The 7,500-nt window shown below is 43.2% G+C and overlaps 1 pseudogene; it reads right to left on the reverse strand.

Moving 5' to 3' along the window:
- The window catches only part of LOC128923398 (large subunit ribosomal RNA), a 7,843-nt pseudogene extending 1,773 nt beyond the window's left edge, over window positions 1-6,070 (reverse strand).
- Between the last annotated feature and the right edge of the window lie 1,430 nt (window positions 6,071-7,500).

Consider the following 7,500-nt stretch of genomic DNA (forward strand, 5'->3'; position numbering starts at 1 on the left):
TATCTGCAAGGTGCCTCTTATGCAAGAATGCATTAAGAGGCCCATGCCCCGTAAGCAGGAAACCCCAGACTTAGACAGAATCTGAAGTCTGGGTTTCCTTCTACACACCTAACGTCCCGGATGTACTCATAAGTCACCCGACCATTGAGACTACTGTCCCAACGGTCTTGGCACCTACACCTGACCCTATCATATCAGCCTCTTGCTCCCTAGATATCCCTCCCTCTCCACATCATCATCGGAAATCAAATCATTCCGCAGCAATGACACACTCAGACCCCTTCTTAACCGGAATGATACAGCACGCTGTATGACAACCAGGTCAAGAGGGGGCGCACCTAGTAACACCTGCAACGCATCCGTAGAAACGGTGCGACATACAGGCAGACAGGCGAGCATCATGCAACGCTGGACGGAGAGGAGCTTTCGGCGACCGAAGACCGTCGTGGCCGTTCGCCACCATACAGCAGCCCCATAAGTGGCACAAGCCACAAATAAGCCGCGATATATGGCGCGAACAGCACGACGTCCGAGGCTCCAATCACTCCGTAAAACGCGCATAACCTTACCTACGACTGCCTGCAGTCGCACCTTCACACTCACCAAGTATGGAGTAAAAGACATTCTTTCACTCATGGTCAACCCCAGGTACTTGACTTGCGTCACATACCTGATGCCGACCCCATTCACTCGGACAACCGGTGGACGCCCCGGTGACAGTCTGCCTTTTAAAAGCATTGTCACCGTTTTGTCCATCGAGATTTCTACACCCACACTTATCCCCCAGTTGTGGACAATTTCTAAAAATTGTCCTCCCACCCGATCCAACTCACGCCTTGAACGACCTTCAACAAGGAGAAGAAGGTCGTCCGCATACGCACAACACTTACAGAGTGGTTCGAGCTGCCCAAGCAGAGAGTCCATCATGAGGTTCCATATATATGGACCACAGATGGATCCCTGCGGACAGCCACGAGCCACTCCAATCTCCACACTCCCATTCATTCCAACGATAGAGGCTTTTCTGTAAGAAAAGTAGCTTCGCCAGAGACTAATTTCCGGACAGCCAAGTTCCTCTAACCGTTCTATCACTCGATCCAAGATCTGATAATCGAATGCCCCCTTGAAGTCAACAAATATGCCTAGGACATACTTGTTGACATTCTCCCTAACAACATTCTGCACATACATCCACGCATCTTCCACACTGCGTCCTTTCCTGAACCCATACTGCCTATCCGACCACATACCCCGCGTTAGCTCCTGAAGTCGTTCCACCATAACCCTCTCCAGTACTTTTCCAAGCACCGGAAGAAGGCTGATGCCCCGATAAGAACGAGGATCACTCCTGATCTTATCAGGGGACTTCAGGAGACGGACGACCCTGGCACTTTTCCACTCACGTGGAAAATATCTCCCACACGCACTGGTTATAAATGGCCTCCAAGTATTCCGGAATGAACTTCCACAAGCTTTTGCACATCTCTCCGTTCAACCCATCAAAACCTGGGGACCGTTTAGACCTAACCAGGCCAAAGGCGTATCCCAACTCCTCATCTTCTAGTGGAGGAACAGGTACCTCTTGTGCTTGAGGTGCCTGAACCTCAGCCCTGGGAAAGAACGCTCCTAACAGAACCTCCGCACACTCTCTCCACGTTGATAACACAGAGTCACCAACGCGGAGAGAGGTGATATCCTCCCTCTTACGACCCCTGCAGATCCTGTAGACCTGCCCCCAGGGGTCATCCCTATTCTCCCCAACAAAGCTCCTCCATTCCTCTTCTTTTATTCTCACAAGCATATCCTTATACTCTCTAACCGCACAACTAAAATCATATCTGATCTGGGATAACCTATCCGAATTGGACCGCCGAGCACGCTGAAACTTTCGTCTCAACCGCCGGACAGTCCTCCTCTTCAAGGTGAACTCATTCGTCCACCACTTAATTTTTCTAATCCTAGAACTTTCATACTTCCTGAAAACCCTATCATTAACACACCAGACCAACTCATACAGCCGAGCAATTTGCTCGTCCACCCCCAGTTCCTCAAACTCACTAAGCGGTATTTCCAATACCGCTTCCCTTACATTCTGTCCATATTGGTTCCAGTCAGTACGCCATCGCCGCAATGGACCCACGTACGCCGAGGGTGGGGATTGCGGAGAAACCACAATTTGTATCAAATTATGGTCACTCAATCCCCACCCTCCCCTAATCTCCCAACTGACGTCAAACGCTCTCCTTGCTGCCTCATTCATTAACGTTACGTCAATATCACTCATGCCCCTAGGCCCCTCAAACGTAAACCATTCACTCGGCTCATTCAAAATGTGGAGGCTCTTAGCCACCACCCATTCACTCAATACCTCGCCTCGGATGTGGCTTTGATATCCAGACGAATGTCTGGATACCTTACTAAACCACATCGAGGACGAGGCATTCGCATCCAACCCTAGGACAAATGGGCTACAACTCCCCAGTAGTAGCAGCTTATCCATGTAGCCCAGGGAGGGCTCTAGGGGCTCGCTAATTTTGCAATACAAACTAGCGACAATCATTCTACCGAACTCCCCCTCTACTGAAACACACACCCCCTGTTGCGACGAATCCAACATTACGCAATCGTAGTTTGGATCAGTCACAACAATTGCTGCATTACCCCCAAGTTCCGTAAAGACCCTGAAAACTTCAGGAAGACCCCGAACCATACCATTGGTGGTGTAGGGCTCCTGGAGTAAGGCAATGCCGCACCCACCCTCAAGCATACAACCCCCCAACTCACACATCACGGCATACGCTCCCTGACAATTTAGCTGATGGGGGGTATATCAGTGTCTGGCGAGGGCGCGCTCAACAACGCCACAGTATATCGGGCAGACAGCGGACATCATAAGATGCCCAGCTGGCCTACCCTTAGATGCACAGTTGCGACAATGGGGTGCACTGACGCAACCGGCAGCTCTGTGGCCTTCTTGACCGCACCTCCTACAGACAACTGATTGGCCCTACACTCAGCCACTCTATGGTAAAAACCCATACACCGGAAGCAGCCAGCAACAGGGGTATACGGTCGAACCCTGAAGGAAAACCACTTTATGTAGCTTCCGCTTCCAAGAGGGCGGACATTGATTTGTCCGAACCCTCAAGGACAACGTTGGTGCTACCATCAGCGGCCATCTTCCAGGGCCGACTGACCATCCGCACATCTGACTTTCGTGCCTCAGGGCTGACGTCCTGGAGGTTCAACCGAAAGAGCTCCTCCATGAAGTCATCATGGGAGATTTCGGTGTGAACCCCCTGAACCGCAACCCGCGGACCCAACTTCCGGTTCACAGTCACATTCAATCCCACCTCACCGAATTTGGCATTATTCGCCACCTTTTCCCTCTCTAAGACAGAGGGGGTGCGAATAACCACCCCACCACCCTTAATCGGCTTCACCTCGTGCACTCGCACTCCGAAGGAAGGTCCCACCTCTTTCACCACCTTTTTGATGACTGCCGGAATGAATGCCGGAGCAATCGCCTCCAACACAGGTGCTGGAGGCGCACGCACCGACTCAGCCGGAGCCAAACCCACAACCGACCTCTTCGGTTGGGGAATATATCCCCCACAACCCCCCCTGAGAGCGTCAACCTGACCGCGAAGATGGGCATTCTCGGTTACTACCGTCATCAGGAGCGCCTCGTACTTCGAGGCAAGCTCCATCAGCCCCTTCGCGGTAGTGACCTCAAAGTCTTTAGCCCCAAACACTAAGGCGTTTAACTCCGCCGTCACTGCCTTCATGGCAGCAACATGGCTGATAGCACATGGCAATCTGCTACGACCGACTTCCCTTACCTACATTATTCTATCGACTAGAGACTCTTCACCTTGGAGACCAGCTGCGGATATTGGTACGGCCTGTTGAGAAGTTTGCGTAACCCCACCATAAATTTTCAAGGTCCGAGGAGAAAATATCGACACAACAGTAAATGTCATGCTATTCTAGTCCATCTACCATATCTCTCTTCGAAAGACTTCCATGGTAGTACGACTATAAAACAGAAAAGAAAACTCTTCCGATACCTCTCGACGGCTTCTTTATGGTCGTTCCTGTTGCCAGGATAAGCACAAGGCCCATTTTTAATAACAAACGGATACTCAACAGGTTACGGAATTGGAACCGTATTCCCTTTCGTTCAAAATTATTCAAGTGTTTAATTACTATGAAGAAAACATAATATATTCTCAACAATTCATTAAAACTTGAAAATTTTCGGCTTTCGCCTTGAACTTAGGACCGACTAACTCGTGATCAACCACTGTTCACACGAAACCCTTCTCCACTTCAGTCCTCTATGGTCTCATTCGATTATTTGCTACTACCACCAAGAGCTGTACCAATGGCGGCTCCATGCAGGCTTACGCCAAACACTTCTAAGCACACCATTGTACCCTCCTACTCACTAAAGTTTCAAAATTTATAATCCAACCGAAATTGTATTATAAATCATGTACTTTAGCGGTAATGTATAGGTATACAACTTAAGAGCCATCCGTTTTAAGGGCTAGTTGTTTCGGCAGGTGAGTTGTTACACACTCCTTAGCGGATTACGACTTCCATGTCCACCGTCCTGCTGTCTTAAGCAACCAACGCCTTTCATGGTATCTGCATGAGTTGTTAATTTGGGCACCGTAACATTACGTTTGGTTCATCCCACAGCGCCAGTTCTGCTTACCAAAAGTGGCCTACTGGGCACATTATATCATAACCTCAACATTCATATCAAGAAAGGTGAGGTTCTTACCCATTTAAAGTTTGAGAATAGGTTAAGGCCGTTTCGACCCTAAGGCCTCTAATCATTCGCTTTACCAGATAAGATTATTTTACATAATATTTAAATGCACCAGCTATCCTGAGGGAAACTTCGGAGGGAACCAGCTACTAGATGGTTCGATTGGTCTTTCGCCCCTATACTCAATTCTGACAATCGATTTGCACGTCAGAACTGTTTCGGTCTTCCATCAGGGTTTCCCCTGACTTCAACCTGATCAAGTATAGTTCACCATATTTCGGGTCACAGCGTATATGCTCAAGGTACGCTCCAGTTAGAGGTATAAATAATAATAAATTATCATTATACATAACTATATGGAACGCCCCGGGATTGAATTAATAGTGAAATATTTCACTAAAAATTAATCCCATTATATAAAAGTTAAGTTAATTTCGCCATTAGGTTTAATATAACCCAATGACTTGCACATAAGTTAGACTCCTTGGTCCGTGTTTCAAGACGGGTCCAGAAGGTATCCTGAATCTTTCGCATTGTTAATCATATAAATGCATACAATTAATATTAAAATCAATGATAATAATATTATTGTAAAATTCAAAAGAATTTAAGCATTATATATGTAAAATCTATCAACACTTTATCAAATCATCAGTATTTATTCTATGTTAATAAGCTAAAAGCAAATTAATTTGAATAAACTTAACACCAATGATCTTTTTATAAATATTTTATTATGTTAATAGATTACAATGTCCTTATATGAAAAAAATGCACACTATTACTATAATATTATAAATATCACAGTTATAATGATGAATTTTTCATAATGGATATTCAGGCTCATCGGGCTTAACCTCTAAGCAGTTTCACGTACTATTTAACTCTCTATTCAGAGTTCTTTTCAACTTTCCCTCACGGTACTTGTTTACTATCGGTCTCATGGTTCTATTTAGTATTTAGATGGAGTTTACCACCCACTTAGTGCTGCACTATCAAGCAACACGACTCTTTGGAAATATCTTTCTAATAATCATTAACGTTATACGGGCCTGGCACCCTCTATGGGTAAATGGCCTCATTTAAGAAGGACTTAAATCGTTAATTTCTCATACTAGATATTAAGATATTCCATACACTGCATCTCACATTTTCCTTATAGACAAAGTGACTTAGTGCTGAACTATTTTCTTTTCGCTCGCCGCTACTAAGAAAATCCTTGTTAGTTTCTTTTCCTCCCCTCATTAATATGCTTAAATTCAGGGGGTAGTCCCATATGAGTTGAGGTTGTATAAAAATATTTATATTTATTTTATATTTTCGCTTTTTGCTATTTTAAAGAAACATACATAATTATTTCTTAACACCAATAATTTTCTTAATAATAAATATTCAATCTTTTCATCCCGTACGTACTACTTTTCATTATAACAACAATATTATTTTCTTGCTTTTTTACATTTAAAGGCAATCCTAGAATAAAATAATATTTTATGCTAGACGTTCCTCCAAATGTATATATTATTTGAAATAATATTGAAATTTTATTGTTTTTGGGAATACTAAGATTCTTATTTATTATAAAATTTCGTTCAAATATTTACCAAAAGTGGCCCACTGGGCACATTATATCATAACCTCAACCTTCATATCAAGAAAGGTGAGGTTCTTACCCATTTAAAGTTTGAGAATAGGTTAAGGTCGTTTCGACCCTAAGGCCTCTAATCATTCGCTTTACCAGATAAGATTATTTTACATAATATTTAAATGCACCAGCTATCCTGAGGGAAACTTCGGAGGGAACCAGCTACTAGATGGTTCGATTGGTCTTTCGCCCCTATACTCAATTCTGACAATCGATTTGCACGTCAGAACTGTTTCGGTCTTCCATCAGGGTTTCCCCTGACTTCAACCTGATCAATAAATTATCATTATACATAACTACATGGAACGCCCCGGGATTGAATTAATAGTAAAATATTTCACTAAAAATTAATCCCATTATATAAAAGTTAAGTTAATTTCGCCATTAGGTTTAAAGGTATCCTGAATCTTTCGCATTGTTAATCATATAAATGCACACAATTAATATTAAAATCAATGATATTAATATTATTGTAAAATTCAAAAGAATTTAAGCATTATATATGTAAAATCTATCAACACTTTATCAAATCATCAGTTTTTATTCTGCTAAAAGCAAATTAATTTGAATAAACTTAACACCAATGATCTTTTGATAAATATTTTATTATGTTAATAGATTACAATGTCCTTATATGAAAAAAATGCACACTATTACTATAATATTATAAATATCACAGTTATAATGATGAATTTTTCATAATGGATATTCAGGTTCATCGGGCTTAACCTCTAAGCAGTTTCACGTACTATTTAACTCTCTATTCAGAGTTCTTTTCAACTTTCCCTCACGGCACTTGTTTACTATCGGTCTCATGGTTATATTTAGTTTTAGATGGAGTTTACCACGCACTTAGTGCTGCACTATCAAGCAACACGACTCTTTGGAAATATCTTTCTAGTAATCATTAACGTTATACGGGCCTGGCACCCTCTATGGGTAAATGGCCTCATTTAAGAAGGACTTAAATCGTTAATTTCTCATACTAGATATTAAGATATTCCATACACTGCATCTCACATTTGCCATATAGACAAAGTGACTTAGTGCTGAACTATTTTCTTTTCGCTCGCCG

Source organism: Zeugodacus cucurbitae, chromosome X, assembly GCF_028554725.1.
Source record: "Zeugodacus cucurbitae isolate PBARC_wt_2022May chromosome X, idZeuCucr1.2, whole genome shotgun sequence".
Taxonomy (NCBI): Eukaryota; Metazoa; Arthropoda; class Insecta; order Diptera; family Tephritidae; genus Zeugodacus; species Zeugodacus cucurbitae.